Genomic DNA, 17,617 nt, shown 5'->3' on the forward strand with positions numbered 1-17,617 from the left:
TCTTTCTGTACCAGTCTTTGTAGTTGTACCTCACTGTTGGTGTTTGCAGAGAGTCTAACAGGCAAAGAAGGCAGGTATTTAACAGAAACAAAGCTAATGAGAAGAGGAAGGCAGCTAAAGAGCCTGCAGCCTGCACACTTACAGCTGTCTTGCTCCCTCCTGCGAGCCCCTTCCACCAGGCAAGGAACACAGATGAGAGCAGCCTCACTTCAGACCTGAGGGTTTGTGCTGGGTGCAAAGCCTCAGCCTGGAGAACCTGAATAATTCACAAATCATAGCTCTGTGCTTCCTTCACCACCAGTCTTTGTATGTAGCAGCTGATTTGACTTGGCAGCCTGGGATTGGATATTCTATCACTCTCCTGTAGCCAGCTGAACACACTTGAGTGATGCTGGAACCAGGCACCACTGCTACATCCATTTACTGACCTGTGTCAGTGACAACAGGAGCACCTGGAAGACCTCTGCAAGGGATGAGCTACTTAAAAAGCTGCAGAGTCTATGGGCAGGGCTCTTCTCTACAGGCACACTGCAGAGCCTAGAGCTTTGATGAGGGAGGATGTTAAATCCTCCCAGGCTCTCTCGGCAGTGAACACGAAAGGCTCTCTGCTGTGTCAGCCCCGTACCCGGTGGCACAGCTTCAGAGCAAAGTGTTGGCTGGCTCCAGCTTCAGTTAGAGCTGATAATGACAAATGGCAACCTACATGCTTCCAAATGCTCCATTCCTGCTGATCTGCCACTGGAATGGGCTGCCCAGGGAGGTGGTGGAGTCCCCATCCCTGGAGGTGTTGAAGCCAAGCCTGGCTGGGGCACTTAGTGCCATGGTCTGGTCAATTGGCCAGGGCTGGGTGCTAGGCTGGGCTGGCTGAGCTTGGAGCTCTCTTCCAGCCTGCTTGACTCTATGGCTCTAAGAGATCCCTTCACAAGCCTTGGCAGCCAAACTGCTGCCCAGGTAGCTTCCACTCTTGTCTGTGTTTCACAAGTGCCTTGCAGTGTTCACCTCCCCTCTGCCTTGACAAGTGTGTGAGGGTTTTTCCCAGTGAAGTTCCTGTTGTTCCCATCAGGTTTAGCAGCACAGCCTGCAACTCTCAGCTCTCATAAGAGCAACAGTTGTAATTGTCACAGCTTCACTTTTGGGCTCCCCACTTGAAGTGGGACAGGGATCTGCTGGAGAGAGTCCAGTGGAGGGCTGTGAGGATGATGAGGGGATTGGAGCACTGCCTGGTGAGAAGAGGCTGAGAGCCCTGGGGCTGCTTAGTCTGCAGAAGAGAAGACTGAGAGGGGATTGAATCAATGTTTATAACTATCTGAGGGCTGGGGGTCAGGAGGGGGGGACAGGCTCTGCTCACTGCTCCCTGGGATAGGACAAGCAGCACTGGATGGAAGCTGCAGCACAGGAGGTTCCAGCTCAACACAAGGGAGAACTTCTTTCCTGGAAGGGTCCCAGAGCCTGGCACAGGCTGCCCAGAGAGGTTGTGGAGTCTCCTTGTGTGGAGCCTTTCCAGGCCTGTCTGGATGTGTTCCTGTGTGCTCTGAGCTACATTGTGTGGTCCTGCTCTGGCAGGGGGTTGGACTGGATGAGCTCTTTGGGTCCCTTCCAACCCCTGACATCCTGTGAGCCTGTGATCTCCTGCTGGTGCAACCAGTGTTTCCTGGTGGTGAAATCAGTGTTTCCTTATAGCTGTCTGCTTCTGACAAAGCCCCACAGGTCCTCTCCACTTTAAAAATACCTCCTGTTCTGCAGCCAAAGGATGTGTCACTGCTCAGAGCCTTGGCTCATGCATTTGCCTCTCGGTGTTATGTAAAACGCTGCTCTCCAGGGAGGCTGCCCAGAGCGGCTCCTGAGCCGTAGAGCCCTGTGCAGGCTGGGGACTGGCAGTGCAAACGCAGTGACCTCCGAGTCTGCTTGGCAGTGACCTGCAGGGCTGCAGGAAGGAAGGACAGCAGCCTGCTGGATCTGGGGGGTATTGTGTCCCCGATGCTGCTCCTTCTCACTCCACTCCATGCTTTCCATGAGATGCACAATCTCTTTTTATTCCTTATTACACAGCATTTCTGTGGGCTGATAAGCATCTGCTGGATATTCTCTGTGCCAAAGGCTGGGGAAGAGTTTAGCTCTTACAAAAGCAATGAGACTTTATGTAAATAAAGCACACTTGAAGCCTGCAGGCTGCAAGGTGCCATCCAAATAAGACAGCGTCGCCCACCGCCTCCAGTGCTGCTTGAAAAGATCAGGGTTAAGAGGTGGCTTAGATGTGCATTTCAATTAGGGTTCTTAGCTCCACTTTCTGTGAGTCATGCACAGGCATTTATCTGGGGGGGCAGGCAAGAAGCACCTGGATTTTGCCTCCAGCAGATCTGTGTTTGAGGGGATCATTTTGCACCGGAGCCTGATGCTTGAGCAAAAAGACCTACAAATTCTCTGCCTGGTGGGGTAGGATACCCAAGCAGATAACAGCAACGTTTCAAAGAGCTCCTCCAGAGGGCAAGCAAAATGAGGTGGTGAAAACTGCCTCTCTTCTTGGAAGGCAGAGCACAGAATAGAATGCTTTTGCTTGGGCCCTGCATGTTTCATAGGATGGGCTGGGTTGGAAGGGACCTTAAAGGTCATCCAGTTCCAACTCCCCTGCCACAGGGAGGGACACCTTCTACTAGACCAGGCTGAACAAAGCCTCATCCAGTCTGGTCCTGAACACCTCCAGGGAGGTTGTGCAGCACAGAATCACAGAATGTGATTGAAGAAGGGAATGTGATCAAGGAGGGAGAGAGAGAGAGAGAGAGGGAGAGGGGAGAAGAGAGAAGAGAAGAGAAGAGAAGAGAAGAGAAGAGAAGAGAAGAGAAGAGAAGAGAAGAGAAGAGAAGAGAAGAGAAGAGAAGAGAAGAGAAGAGAAGAGAAGAGAAGAGAAGAGAAGAGAAGAGAAGAGAAGAGAAGAGAAGAGAAGAGAAGAGAAGAGAAGAGAAGAGGCCAGGTTGGAAGAGACCTCCAAGCTCATCCAGTCCAACCTAGCACCCAGCAGGCTTGAAATCTAAAGGAGAAGTGGGGGCACAGGCTGCATTAGGGTGGCTCTGGCAGAGTGCCTCACTGGTGCTCAGACCTTCAGCCTTCAGCCTCAGAGAAACACAGAAAGGATTTTCCAGGTTGCTTGAGGAAGTAGAGACACATCAAAAGCAACTCTAATCTGCGTTGATGCTTGCTGCTCCTGGGAGCAGGAAGCACTTTACTCCGTGTTAGGAAAGCTGGTTAGAAGCAAGTGGCCTCCCTCTGCAGTTCTCCACACCAATTACTGCTGCAGCTGCTCAGATCTGACTTTAATTTCCAGGAGAAGTGACAAGGGTGCAGAGGACTCACACAGAGCTGTATTGATCTGCCTTGCAGATCTGGATTTTCCCTCTCATCACTTACACTGCCCATGGGTGCTGCTGTCCTGAATACTGACTTAGAACCCTGCCAACTGCACCAATTTGTCTCAGACCCTGATTTAGGATCCTGCTGACCATGCCACTTTGCTGTGGATCAGTGATTTAGATGACTCAGAAATCCCCACCAAAGGCATTAGCAGAAGTGATTTTAATGTGATGCTGCAGACGTGCAGTGCAACAAAGCTCAGCAGCAAAGCTCTTCTATAGAATCACAGAATGTGAGGGCTGGAAGGGACCCTGAAAGATCATCTGGGCCAGACCCCTGCCAGAGCAGCATCACCCAGAGCAGATCACACAGCAACACATCCAGGCAGCTCTGCAGTAGCTCCACAGAGGGAGACTCCACAGCCCCCCTGGGCAGCCTCTGCCAGGCTTCTGCCACCCTCACAGGGAAAAAAATCTTCCCCAGGTTCTCATGGAACCTCCTGTGCCTCAGCTGCCACCCATTGCCCCTTGTGCTGGCACTGGGCATCACCCAGCAGAGCCTGGCTCCAGCCTCCTGCCACTCACCTGCACATCTTGATCAGCATTGCTGAGGTCCTCCTCAGGCTCCTGTCCCAGCAGCACAGCCCCAGCACCCTCAGCCTCTCCTCCTAAGGAAGATGTTTTTGCTTCCTACATGGAAGAAGCACAGAAAGGCAAATCCAATCCAGCTGGAGCTGGCAAGTTTTACACAGAGATCAGAGACACAGGAGGGTAAGGAGGACCTCCCCACTGAGTCACAAGGCTCAGAAGGGACCCTCCTGCTTTCTAGACTCCTTCAAGAGGAGTGTAGCTGCAGCTAGATCCAGACTGAGTCCCAGCCATCATCTACAGTTACTATCTACAAGTTTCTGTGTAGAGTTTAGCCATTACTGGAGTGACTCCATGGATTAGCCACAGAGCCATGGAATGGCTTAGGTTGGAAGGGAGCTCAAAGCTCAGCCAGTTCCAAGCCCCTGTCACAGGCAGGGACACCTCCCACTAGAACAGGTCAATCAAGGCCTCATACAACCTGGTCCTGAACATCTCCAGGGAGGTTGTGGAGCACAGAACCACTGCACAGCCCCAACTCTCTCAGCCTGTGCTCACAGCAGAGCTGCTGCAGCCTTCTCAGCATCTTGGTGGCCTCCTCTGCACTGGCTCCAACACTTCCATGTGCTGCTTGTGCTGGGGGCTGCAGAACTGCCCCCAGGACTGCAGGTGGGGTGTGAGGAGAGCAGAGCCAAGGGGCAGAATCCCTTCCCTTGCCCTGTGCCCACACTGCTCTTGCTGGAGCCCAGCACAGGGTTGTGTCTGGGCTGCACTCACACTGCAGGCTCCTGTGGAGCTTTGCATCAGCCCAGACCCCCAGGGCCTGTTCCTCAGGGCTGCTCTCAGCCATTCCCCACCCAGCCTGCAGCTGTGCTTGGGCTTGCACCCACCCAGGTGCAGGACCTTACACTTGGCCTTGTTGAATGCCATGAGGTTGGCCTGGGCACAGCTCTGCAGCCTCTCCAGGTCCCTCTGGATGGATCCCTGCCCTCTAGCAAGTTGCCTGTGCCACACAGCTTGGGGCCATCTGCAGACTTGCTGAGGGGGCACCACTGTGCTCCAAGAACCACAGCTCAGGCACAAGAAATCTGCCCAGGTTGGACACAGGTTTGAAATGCAGAACCCTCATTTCACAGCATGACTTCAAGTCTGGCAAAGTGCAAGAGCAATCTGTCATGGTCTTGCTTGTCACAGCCCCTTTGGCTGGAGCTTCATAAGCCTGATGGATGCTTGAAGAGTAATAAACAGGAAGATTTACTTTGTAGCCACTGCAGCCTGGACTTGATTTAGTACATCCTCAAAACCAGTGCAGTTTCAGAAGGCTGCCAGTGTAAACTACATAAGAAATGCACTTCACTCCCTCCTTGCCTTCTCTTTTACCCTCTTAAATACTTCTCTTCACCCTTATTAATGTATTGGTTTGATGGAAGCTTCCCAGAGACTCAAACCTAACAGAACAACACAGTAACAGGATGCTTTCCCTTCTCCCCCACCTTTGGAAAGAAAGGAATTGGATGTAGAAAGGCAAAAGTGTAAACCCCCAAAGAAGAGTCTTGCTCCCATCTGGGAGTTAGAAGAAAACCTTTAACAACCACACAAGCTGCTTAAGGTGGGGGAGATACAAAAGGTACAAGGAAAGGAAACCAGGTACAAAGTGTACATGCCACCAGGTGGATGGCAGTGGATGGAGGCAGATTCAGGCAGGGGCTCTTATCCCACCGTGTGGTGGGCACCTGGCAAAACCAGGAGCAGCCTGTGGCAGAGGCTTGGAACTGGATGAGCTTTGAGCTCCCTTCCAACCTCAACCATTCTATGATTCTATCCACAGCTGAGGTCATAGAATCACAGAATCAGTCAGGGTTGGAAGAAACCACAAGGATCAGCCAGTTCCAACCCCCCTGCCATGGGCAGGGACACCCTACCCTAGAGCAGGCTGCACACAGCCTCAGCCAGCCTGGCCTTAAACACCTCCAGCCATGGGGCCTCAACCACCTCCCTGGGCAACCCAGTCCAGCCTCTCACCACTCTCATGCTCAACAGCTTCCTCCTCATGGCCAGCCTGAACCTACCTACCTCCAGCTTTGCTCCCCCCTCCCCCCCCCCCCCCCCCCCCCATCCTTTCACTGTCTGAGAGCCTCAAAAGTCCCTCCCCAGCTTTTTTGTAGGTCCCCTTCAGATCCTGGCAGGCCACAAGAAGGTCACCTGGGAGCCTCCTCTGCTCCAGCCTGCACAGCCCCAACTCTTTCAGGCTGTGCTCACAGCAGAGCTGCTGCAGCCTCTGAGCATCCTCCTGGCCCTGCTCTGGACACTCTCCAGCATCCCCGCAGCCCTCTTGTAATGGGGGCTCCAGAACTGGATGCAGTACTCCAGGTGGGGTCTCACCACAGTGGAGTAGAGGAGGAGAATCACCTCCCTGGCCCTGCTGGCCACACTTCTGCTGCTGCAGCCCAGGCTCTGATTGCTCTCTGGGCTGCAAGTGCACACTGCTGGCTCCTGGTGAGCTTCTGGTCCAAGTCCCTCTCCTCAGGGCTGCTCTCAGCCAGTCCCTGCCCAGCCTGGATTGGTGCTTGGCATTGCCCTGACCCAGCTGCAGGACCTTGCACTTGGCCTTGTTGAACCTCCTGAGCTTGGCTTGTGCCCACCTCTTCAGCCTGTCCAGGTCCCTCTGGATGGATCCTGCCCTCCAGCCTGGCTGCTGCACCACACAGCTTGGTGTGGGCAGCAAACTTGTTGAGGCTGCACTCAGTGCCTCTGTCCATGGCACCCACAGAGATACTGGACAAGACTGGTCCCAGGACTGGTCCCTGCTGCTTGTCACTGCCTGTACTTGGCCATGGAGCCATTGACAGTCACTCTTTGGCTGTGGCCATCAAGTCATTCTGTACTGGCTTTGGCCATCAAGCCAGTGCTGCACCCATCAAACCCATGTGGCACCAGCCTGGAGACGCCTGGAGACCAGGATGTGGTGTGGCACAGTGTAAATGCATTGCTCAGGGCCAGGTCAATGACATCAGTTCCAGGTAAATGACATCAGGCAATGGTGGGAGCAGAAAGTGCTAAGGACCAACAGCCCAGAGCAGTTGGGGTTATGAACCAGGGATAAAGGGATGAGCTTTCCCAAGGAAAAGTCTTGTTGGCCATATAGTCATGGCACTCAATAAGCCAGAGCTGTGCAGCCTGCAGAGCCATTACACATTTCATGTTCTATTTGCAGGTTAGTTTATGCTTGGCTTTTTTCCCCTCCCTGTTGCATGATTATTCATCAGCAGAAGCTACAACTGCCCTTGAAAGAGAAATTCAGCTCGAAGCTGCCAGAGTTGTCCTGAACTGATGAAACATTTCCAGCAGATCTTTGTGAATGATCAGAAGCAGCTGAGTCACCTCACTGAAGAATTAGAAGAGGAAGCAACCTTTATGCAGTATGTGACAGAAATGCCTTCCGAGACCTTCCTCTGCCTGAAGGGCATTGTTTGGTAGCCTGAGTTTTGCTCACAGGGGTGGCTCACCAAGGCACTGTGCAGGTGCATCAGTGGGTCCTGCAGGAGTGCACACAGCCCCGGGGCCCTTGCTGCTCTGCTGGGAAGGGCTTTTCTCCTCAGAAGGAAGATTTTAGCTATCAGCTCTGACATGAGGAGAGGCTGAGGGAGCTGGGGGTGTGCAGCCTGCAGCAGAGGAGGCTCAGGGCAGAGCTCATTGCTCTCTGCAGCTGCCTGCAGGGAGGCTGTAGCCAGGTGGGGTTGGGCTCCGCTGCCAGGCACCCTGGGACAGTACAAGGGGACACAGCCTCAAGCTGTGCCAGGGCAGGTTCAGGCTGGATGTTAGTAGGAAGTTGTTGTCAGAGAGAGTGATTGGCATTGGAATGGGCTGCCCAGGGAGGTGGCGGAGTCCCCGTCCCTAGAGGTGTTTGAAAGAGAGCCCTTCCAGTGAAGAAGTATTTCCTAACACCCAGCCTGAACTTCCCCTGTCACTTGTGACCAAGGGGCAGAGGCTGCCCCCTCCTCGCTGCAACTGCCCTGCAGGGAGCACAGAGAGCGATGAGCTCTGGCCCAGAACTGAACGAGGTAGGGTCAAGATTGCTGCGGGCAAAGGCAAAATCCTTGGTGAAAGAATGCAGAGGTCAGAATTGCCCCAGAAGATTGAATCCCTGCTGCCTTCAAGAGAGTGTTTCCCAGGTGGGGGAGGCTGCCAAAGTGTCTGTTTAGAGAGCTGAGTCTTTTGGGCTTGAACTCATTTCCCAGCTTGCCAGCACAAGAGCAGTTACCAGGCAGAGGCTTCCAGCGGTTTGGGGGTCAGAGACTTTGATCTTTTAGGGCAAATTTAACCTCTGCATTCTTTTACTAAGGACTTTGTCTTTGTCCACAGCAATCTTGGCCCTATGTTTTTCATGTTTGTCCATTCCAAAGGGTGAGATCAACTCCTGCACCTCCAGACAGGCATAAGTGGAAAGGTTGAGAGGGGCTCAGCGGTCACAGGAACCCATGCTCAAGTGTGGCAAGCAAGGACCTGTGCAAGACTCTGCTCTGATCAACCAACAGTGTGCCAGAGCTGAGACAAAATGTGAGTGCAGCTGAGGAGGAGGCCTGGCAGAAGGAAATGAAAGCAATTAGCATCCCCATTAAATGCTTACTCTCAGCCTCTGGCAGCAGAGCGAGGCAGAGCTCTCTGCAGTGGGATTCCTCTAGCCACCGAATGGTGTTCACAGCAAAATGCCTTCCGAAGGCTGTGCGAGGGTCACTCAGGGACCCAGACACTGCAGAAGGGAACCAGAGACATTTAGGGTTGACCTCAGATGAACTGTGGCCTTCTGGAAAGTCTAAAGCTTTGTCACATGTGCCAAAATGCGAGGCAAGCCAAGTGCAAGAGCGCAGGTTGGTGGCTTAGCTGCCTGCAGCAGAGTGGGCATCAGGCTGCTTAACCTGCTGAAAAACCGACGACACAGGCTTGGAGAAGGACCAACCTGAGAAGAGGGGAGCAGGAGCAAGCCTTTGGTCCTGATTTCATCTGTGTGCTTCAGATACATTAAATACATATAACTGTACCTGTAAATACAAACATCTGCATCATTTCCCCTCCAGATTCATTACAGGAAATCCTTTCCTGTATCTAACTCCTCCAAAGCAGGGGGAAAGGCCAAACTTCCCAGCTGAATTTGGGGTCTTGATTTCATAGTCATAGAATCAACCAGGTTAGAAGAGACCTCCAGGCTCAGACAGTCTTTGACAGTGCCTCATCAATCATAGCCTCCCTGCAGCTTTGTGTCACCTGAGGTTTGGTGTCTGGCCACGTCAGAGAGGTTGCTATAGTCTGATGTGCATACAAGGAAGAGCTTTTCCCACCAGAGCTTATCCCAAGGAGCTTTGGTTCCCACGCCCTGAGCATATCACTCACTGTGAGGTATCCAGAAGCACCCCACTAATGCAGGTGAATCCCAGCTGCTTCTCTCCTTGGCTAAGGAACAAAGCAGCCCCATGGCTTCACCTAAGTGAGCTTGTGTGCAGCAGCAGTGAGGCAGAGGCTGTGCCCACAGTGCTCACCTTGCTCTGCTCAGCCGGCAGAGGCTGTGCTCACCTTGCTCTGCCCTGCCAGCAGAGGCTGTGCCCACAGTGCTCACCTTGCTCTGCTCAGCCGGTAGAGGCTGTGCTCACCTTGCTCTGCACTGCCAGCAGAGGCCGTGCCCACAGTGCTCACCTTGCTCTGCTCAGCCAGCAGAGGCTGTGCCCACAGCCAGGGCTCCTGCTGCAGCAGAACAGGGAGGTGAACAGTGGTATGAGGGAGAGTTCCTGGATCCCTTCTTGCATGTCTGACAGTCTCTTGTCCATAAAACTCACTACTGGAGATCCACCAAAGTGCTACAGAAGCACAGGACAACAGGATCATAGAAACACAGAATGACAGAATCATAAAATCAGGGAATCACAGAATCACAGACTCAGTCAGGGCTGGAAGGCACCACAAGGAGCAGCCAGTCCCAAACCCCCTGCCATGCCCAGGGACACCTCACACTAGAGCAGGCTGCACACAGCCTCAGCCAGCCTGGCCTCAAACACCTCCAGCCATGGGGCCTCAACCACCTCCCTGGGCAACCCCTGCCAGGCTCTCACCACCCTCATGCTCAACAACTTCTTCCTCACATCCAGGCTCAATCTTCCCATTTCCAGCTCTCTTCCATTCCCCCCAGCCCTATCACTCCCTGACAGCCTCACAAGTCCCTCCCTAGCTTTCTTGTAGCCCCCTGCAGATCCTGCAAGGCCACAAGAAGGTCCCCTGGGAGCCTTCTCCTCTCCAGCCTGCACAGCCCCAACTGCCTCAGGCTCTGCTCACAGCAGAGCAGCTCCAGCCCTCTGCTCATCCTCCTGGCCCTGCTCTGGACACCTTCCAGCACCTCCACAGCCCTCTTGTCCCAGGGGCTCCAGCACTGGATGCAGCACTCCAGGTGGGGTCTCAGCAGTGTGGGGCAGAGGGGCAGAATTTCTCCCTTGTGTAGTTTCAGTTTGACTCTCTCGAGACGGGAGGTGCTCTGCTGCGTGACTTTGATATGCTTTACACCAGGAACCCATTTGAAGTGGTGGGAAGCAGTGCAGCAGTACCACTGGCACTGCCATGCTGCAGCACTGCGAGCTGGCACTCAGCTCTCCACACCAGCTCCTGCCACACTGCTGTTACCTTGGAACTGCCTCGAGTCAGTCCTGAGGCAGAAAACAGTGTGGCAGGAAAGCAAAGGAGGGAAACTTCATTTCAGATGGAGAGGTTAAATTGGATGCTTAAGCACAACTAACTGGAGGTGAAATCCTCCAACCTTATTTCCACTCTAAATACAACGAAGAGCAGGTGCTGGAGGAACTTGTAGGAGTGCAAACCTCCTGGCCTGGGGTAGAAGAGTCCAGTGAGCAAAACAAACGGAATGCAAGCAGTGCCCAGAAGAAAACCACGCGGTGCAAAAGCCCCCCCAGAAACGGACTTACCCCTGGCCACCGGCAGCTGCGCCAGAGCACAGGCAGCAACAGCCGCGGCGAGGGTCTGCTGCCTGCCGAGCGTGTGGGGATCTGCTGAGTGGGATCTGCTCCATGCATGATCTGCTGAGCGTGTGGAGATCTGCTGAGTGGGATCTGCTCCATGCATGATCTGCTGAGCGTGTGGGGATCTGCTGAGTGGGATCTGCTCCATGCATGATCTTCTGAGCGTGTGGGGATCTGCTGAGTGGGATCTGCTCCATGCATGATCTGCTGAGCGTGTGGGGATCTGCTGAGTGGGATCTGCTCCATGCATGATCTGCTGAGCGTGCGGGGATCTGCTGAGTGGGATCTGCTCCATGCATGATCTGCTGAGCGTGTGGAGATCTGCTGAGTGGGATCTGCTCCATGCATGATCTGCTGAGCGTGTGGGGATCTGCTGAGTGGGATCTGCTCCATGCATGATCTTCTGAGCGTGTGGGGATCTGCTGAGTGGGATCTGCTCCATGCATGATCTGCTGAGCGTGTGGGGATCTGCTGAGTGGGATCTGCTCCATGCATGATCTGCTGAGCGTGCGGGGATCTGCTGAGTGGGATCTGCTCCATGCATGATCTGCTGAGCGTGTGGGGATCTGCTGAGTGGGATCTGCTCCATGCATGATCTTCTGAGCGTGTGGGGATCTGCTGAGTGGGATCTGCTGATGGCACCACACTGGGTGGAGTGGCTGCCACAGCAGAGTTGTGCTGGCATTCAGTGAGACTGAGAGCTGGGCAGGGAGAAATCAGCTGGAGTTCAACAGGGGCAAGTGTAGAGCCTGGCACCTGGGAAAGAACAACCCCAGGGAGTAGGACAGGCTGGGGACTGACCTGGTGGAGAGCAGGGAAGTGGAGAGAGACTTGGGAGTGCTGGTGGATGGCAGGATGGGCATGAGCCAGCAGTGTGTTCTGGTGGCTAGGAGGGGCCAGGCCATTCTGGGGGTATTAGATGGGCTGTGGGTAAGTAGGTGGAGGGAGATTCTCCTATCCCTCTGCTCTGTCCTGCTGAAGCCACACCTGCAGTACTGTGTCCAGTTCTGGATCCCCCAGCCCAAGAAGGACCTCAGGGAATTGCTGGAGAGAGCCCAGCACAGAGCCACAAAGATGATTAAGGAAGTTGAACATCTTCCTTAGGAGGAGAGCCTGAGGGAGCTGGGGCTGTGCTGCTGGGAGAGGAGGAGACTGAGAAGGGACCTCAGCAGTGGTGATCAAGATGCAAAGGTGAGTGGCAGGAGGCTGGATCCAGGCTCTGCTGGGTGATGCCCAGTGCCAGCACAAGGGGCAATGGGTGGCAGCTGAGGCAGAGGAAGTTTCATTTAAACATGAGGAGGATTTTTTTCCCTGTGAGGGTGGCAGGAGCCTGGCAGAGGCTGCCCAGGGGGGCTGTGGAGTCTCTCTCTGTGGAGCTATTGCAGAGCTGCCTGGATGTGTTGCTGTGTGATCTGCTGTAGGTGATGCTGCTGTGGCAGGGGGTTTGGACTGGATGAGTGTTGGAGGTCCCTTCCAGCCCCTGACATTCTATGACCCCCATGATCCTATCCTAAAGTAGGAAGGAAATCTGGCACTGCAGCAGGCATTATAAAGGGCAGGAAAAGTCCTGCTAGCATTTGTTACTGTCTCAGACACACCATGGTGTGTTCAGCCCTCCAGTGGCTCTGCCATGTTCAGCCCTCCAGTCCTTCTGCTCAGAACTGCTACATCCATGAGTAAATCCATTGCTCAGTCAGTGTGTGGCTGAAAGCCTCATTTCTCCTTTTGGTTTTCAAGCAATCATCTCTCTTTGGGCTCTGGCATGTCCCTCTGCAGCCTCCCTGCCACTGGCCACATTCCATTTGCAAACTGCTCCTCGCTGACAGCTGTGCTGGTTTCAGACAGCACTTTGTGGTTCCAAAACTGAGTGCTCCCAACTGGGTGGCCACACAAAAGGAGCTGCAGAGAATTGCAAATGCCTTCCGTGCCAGGCTGGACTCAGGTCTGCAGAGTGACAGCTCCAGCAAGTCTTGGTCAGCTTCACAAGGAGACTCAGTCCTGTACCCTTGTGATTAAGATCTGAATTCAATTATCCTTTCCCTTAATGCAATGAGGGCACAGGCAGAGGAGGCCTGTGGCTAAGTGCTGAATACAGGATGGGCAGAGCTAGAGAAGCTGCAGAAGGTGGAGAGCAGTGAAGGCACAGGGAAGCAATCTCCATAGTGGGTTCAGGAGGCTGCAGGAGGAAGAAAAGCAAACATGAGCTGTGGCCAGAGCCTCTCTGCCCACTGCTCCTCCAAGAGAGGTGTCTGAAGCACAGCTGGAGAAGCACAGCTGGAGCTCACTTGGTAGGGTAGCTTCAGCCAGAGATCTATTTCTTGCAGAAGATGCACAGGGAATCTTGGGGGTCCCTGCAGGGATGTGCCAGGCCAGTCCCACCAGCCACCTCCAGCCAGGCTCTGGCTGCCCACTGCCTTCCTCCTCGGAGCAGAGGTGAACTGCTTCTGGGGCAGAGGAAGAGACATGCTCAGGAAGCAGCTTTGTGACAGCAGGCAAAGCACCTGGGGAGCAGGCACTGGAGGAGAGGAATGGTGCCTCTGCACTGCCCTCTGCCCCCATGCCAAGAGGGGGACAGGTCTGGCTGTGCTGTCTGTCCACAGGCAGTCTAGTCCATACTGAGAGAGGCATCTAAGAGCAGTCACAGGGGTCAGTCTGAGCCATGAAAGAGGTATCTCAGAGGAGAGGACTTTTTAGGCTGTCAGGGTGGACTGAGGGGGATGGAACCAAGCTGGAAATGGGGAGATTCAGCCTGGATGTGAGGAAGAAGTTGTTCAGCATGAGGGTGGTGAGAGCCTGGCAGGGGTTGCCCAGGGAGGTGGTTGAGGCCCCATCCCTGGAGATGTTTCAGGCCAGGCTGGCTGAGGCTGTGGCCAGCCTGCTCTAGTGTGAGGTGTCCCTGGGCATGGCAGGGGGTTGGAACTGGCTGCTCCTTGTGGTCCCTTTCCAGCCCTGACTGATTCTATGATCCTATGATCCTGTGAGAGTTGATTTTCCATGCCAGCAAGAAGCACAAAGTGCTATCAGGCAATGACATCGTTTTAAGACTTTCAGACTGCCAGACTCTGCATTGTACCAACAACATCCACAGGCACAAAGGGAATTAGATTTTCCTACCCCCCTGGTGCTGTGTTTAGCCACAAAGCAAGGAAATCCCTGCAAGAAACTGCAAATCCATCCTATATTTAGCAGCAGCCTAACAGGATAATGTGGCTATGGTTGGGTGCCCTTCAGGCTGGTGGAGTTCTGCTTTGTCTCAGTGCAAAGCTCAGGCTCCTTAACTCTGATCTTGCTGCTTTTGCAAGTAAGCTGTTCAGATGAAGGGGAAACAACCTCCACTTTCTTCTGTGACAACGCCTTAGGGTGTGCAGGGCCAATGCTATTGTGTGTTGAGCAGAACGAGTGCCTGTGCCAGGCTGCAGGGCAGAGACGGAACGGGGCCGCAGTGCTTCTCCAGAAGCATCTTTTGCTTCCTACTACAATTCATGTTTGCAGAGCCACAGGAGTCCTACCCCATCCATGGGGAAAACATTTTGCTTTAAATAGCACTCTAGGACTTGTCCTAGCACCTTCACATCCCACTTAGGGAGAAAACTGAAAGCTGCAGGTGATAGCAAAATACCATGGGTGCAGAACACAAACTGAATGCATTCTGAAGGGTCCAACACAGCCTCCCTGTGGCCTTGGCTTATAAACTGATCTTCAGCCATCCACCTGCAAGCATTGCAGGAGATCACAGCTCACAGGATGTCAGAAGTTGGAAGGGACCCAAAGAGCTCATGCAGTCCACCCTCCCTGCCAGAGCAGGACCACACAGTGTAGCTCAGGGCACACAGGGACACATCCAGACAGGCCTGGAAAGGCTCCACACAAGGAGACTCCACAATCTCTCTGGGCAGCCTGTGCCAGGCTCTGGGACCCTTCCAGCCAAGAAGTTCCCCTTGTGCTGAGCTGGAACCTCCTGTGCTGCAGCTTCCATCCACTGCTCCTTGTCCTATCCCAGGGAGCAGTGAGCAGAGCCTGTCCCCCCCTCCTGACCCCCAGCCCTTAGATAGTTATAGACATTGATTCAATCCCCTCTCAGTCTTCTCTTCTGCAGACTAAGCAGCCCCAGGTCCCTCAGCCTCTCCTCACCAGGCAGTGCTCCAGTCCCCTCATCATCCTTGTGGCCCTCCATTGGACCCTCTCCAGCAGATCCCTGTCCCTTTTCAACTGGGGAGCCCCAAACTGCAGGCAGTACTCAAGCTGAGGTCTCCCCAGGGCAGAGTAGAGGGGGAGAAGAACCTCCCTGCATCTGCTGGACACACTCTTCTTGATGGCCTCCAGGATCCCATTGGCTTTCCTGGCCAGCAGGGCACATTGCTGTGCCGTGGATGTTCTCCAGCAGCACTGTCAGGTCCCTCTCCACAGGGGGAGATGTGAAGCAAGATGCTAACGTTCTGTGCCAGCTCTTCAAACCTGTCCACCTCCATTAGTTTTTTTTCTTGTAAATACCCCAGAATGTTGCCATCTGGGAGTGCAAAGCTGTGAAAGCAGGAACTGAGATCTGTCAGCTGCTCATCAACATGCTCAGGAGGAAAAAATGCAAGTCACAGAAGTCTGGGCTGTGGGGAGGGGGACATAGATCCTGCCAGAAGGCAACCCAAAGCTGCCTGCAGACCACAGCTTGGGGTGCTTCCATGGGCTGTGTCACCAGCCCAGCTCTGACTGTCCACCTCCAACTGCAGCACACCTCAGCATGCCCAAAGAGCTGACTTGCAACTGATCCCCACCTCTGGTGCCAGGGATCAGACACCTCTGCACTTTCTACTAGTCCCAGGACTTATGGTGGCCTTGCAGGATCTGCAGGGGGCTACAAGAAAGCTGGGGAGGGACTTTTGAGGCTGTCAGGGAGTGATAGGACTGGGGGGGATGCAACAAAGCTGGAAGATTCAGCCTGGATGTGAGGAAGTTGTTGAGCATGAGAGTGGTGAGAGCCTGGCAGGGGTTGCCCAGGGAGGTGGTGGAAGCCTTACAGCTGGAGGTGTTTCAGGCCAGGCTGGCTGAGGCTGTGGGCAGCCTGCTCTAGTGTGAGGTGTCCCTGGGCATGGCAGAGGGGTTGGAACTGGCTGATCCTTGAGGTCCCTTCCAACCCTGACTGATTCTGTGATCCCTTGGTTCTGTGATTGTGTGATCCTGTGATCCTGTTGTCCTGTGACTGTGATTCCATTCATGTAGGCAGGAGAGCAGTGCTGGTGCTGGCACAGCAGCCAGGTGCCCACCACGCAGCGCCAAACACCTCAGCCTTTGCTCGTAGCCAACTCTCAATGTAACAAAACCCCACTTCAAAATGAAATCTTGTCTCCTTGGAAATGGACAAACTGCCAAGTGTTCCTCAGGGAAAATGAATGCATTGTAGGATGTTCATCTTTGGGATAATTTTATCTCTGCTTTTTTGGCCATTTCTCCTCCCTCAGCACTCAGAGGCTCTACCATGGCACTGCTGGAGCCACTGCTGCTAGTACAGCAGGTTATATGCCAATTTTCTCTTCCTGGTAGCAGTTTCACCTTCTAATTTCCTTTATCTGACTTCTGCATGATTTATTCTGATGATAAAACGCCCTCCTCTTGGACAGAGTCAATTAATTCCTGGCGTGTGAAATGGGTACCTGCAGCTCTGCACGCTGGTGAGCTTGTCAGGCCACGCTGCCCCCCAGCAGGCAGCAGTGCCTCTGAGCTCAGCTGTCCTTAGAGTTCCTTCTTCTTTAACACTTTCAATTAAATCTACACTTTCTGTAAGAGAACTTCTAGGAACAGTAATTGTTTCACACACGAGAAAAGCTCCCTAACAAACACAATTCAATTAAGCTGCTTGCAGACTCTGGTGCCCTGTTACAGAGCACACCTCGGAGAGCCCTGACACACAGCCTCAGGAGCAGCTGAACAGCAGCATCTGCCCCGGGCTGGCTCAGTGCCCACCAGAACGGGAACTGCATTCAGAGGGCAACAGATCCTTGACCTCTTCACGTCCCACTTGGGTCCTAGAGGATGGAAGAATGGCCATGAGCCAGCAGTGTGCTCTGGTGGCCAGGAGGGGCAAGGCCATTCTTGGGGGGGATTAGAAGGGCTGTGGTCAGTAGGTCGAGAAAGGTTCTCCTGCCCCTCTACTCTGCCCTGCTGAGGCCACATCTGGAATATTGTGTGCAGTTCTGGACCCCTAGTTCAAGAGAGACATAGAACTGCTGGAGAGAGTCCAGCACAGAGCCACAAAGATGATGAAGGCAGTGGAACATCCCTGTTAGGAGGAGAGCCTGAGGGAGCTGGGGCTGTGCTGCTGTGAGAGGAGGAGACTGAGAGGGGACCTCAGCAGTGGTGATCAAGAGGCAAAGGTGAGTGGCAGGAGGCTGGAGCCAGGCTCTGCTAGGTGATGCCCAGTGCCAGCACAAGGGGCAATGGGAGGGAGCTCATCCAGCCCAACCTAGCACCCAGCCCTGCCCAACCAACCAGACCATGGCACTAAGTGCCCCAGCCAGGCTTGGCTTCAACACCTCCAGCCACAGAGACTCCACCACCTCCCTGGGCAGCCCATTCCAATGCCAATCACTCTCTCTGACAACAACTTCCTCCTGACATGCAGCCTGAATCTGCCCTGGCACAGCTTGAGGCTCTGTCCCCTTCTTCTGTTGCTGGGTG

At 54.0% G+C, this 17,617-nt stretch overlaps 1 protein-coding gene across 1 annotated transcript in view; it reads right to left on the minus strand.

The window, feature by feature from the left end:
• The window catches only part of KCNC2 (potassium voltage-gated channel subfamily C member 2), a 195,943-nt gene that overhangs the window by 107,179 nt on the left and 71,147 nt on the right, over positions 1–17,617 (minus strand). The gene's annotated exons all lie outside the window — the stretch shown is intronic.

This window comes from Pogoniulus pusillus, chromosome 27 (genome assembly GCF_015220805.1).
Source record: "Pogoniulus pusillus isolate bPogPus1 chromosome 27, bPogPus1.pri, whole genome shotgun sequence".
In the NCBI taxonomy this organism is placed as follows: domain Eukaryota; kingdom Metazoa; phylum Chordata; class Aves; order Piciformes; family Lybiidae; genus Pogoniulus; species Pogoniulus pusillus.